Here is a 513-nt window from a genome sequence, read left to right on the forward strand (position 1 = left end):
GTGTGTGTGTGTGTGCGTGTGTGCGTGTGTGCGTGTGTGCGTGTGTGCGTGTGTGCGTGTGTGCGCGTGTGCGCGTGTGCGCGTGTGCGCGTGTGCGCGTGTGCGCGTGTGCGCGTGTGCGCGTGTGCGCGTGTGCGCGTGTGCGCGTGTGCGCGTGTGCGCGTGTGCGCGTGTGCGCGTGTGCGCGTGTGCGCGTGTGCGCGCGCGTGTGTGTGTGTACAGGGTGTCCTACCTCTACCGGATTTCTTTTTAAGAATGTGTTCCTGAGACAATTTTGAGACGAAAATCCTAATACAAAAATGTCGAGGCTATAATACTTTTCAAATTATAAACGATTAAGTTAACCAATATTAGCGGCTGAAATTCGCGCGCTCAGGCACGCTACATCCGATGGCTCCTTTTTTACATACCAATACACGAAACTAACTTCGTGACTAACAAACCTAATGACTATAACTGACTTAATAAATAATACTTACACCTTATATATATATATATATATATATATATATA

Source organism: Wasmannia auropunctata, unplaced genomic scaffold (genome assembly GCF_000956235.1).
Source record: "Wasmannia auropunctata unplaced genomic scaffold, wasmannia.A_1.0 LD336095.1, whole genome shotgun sequence".
In the NCBI taxonomy this organism is placed as follows: Eukaryota; Metazoa; Arthropoda; class Insecta; order Hymenoptera; family Formicidae; genus Wasmannia; species Wasmannia auropunctata.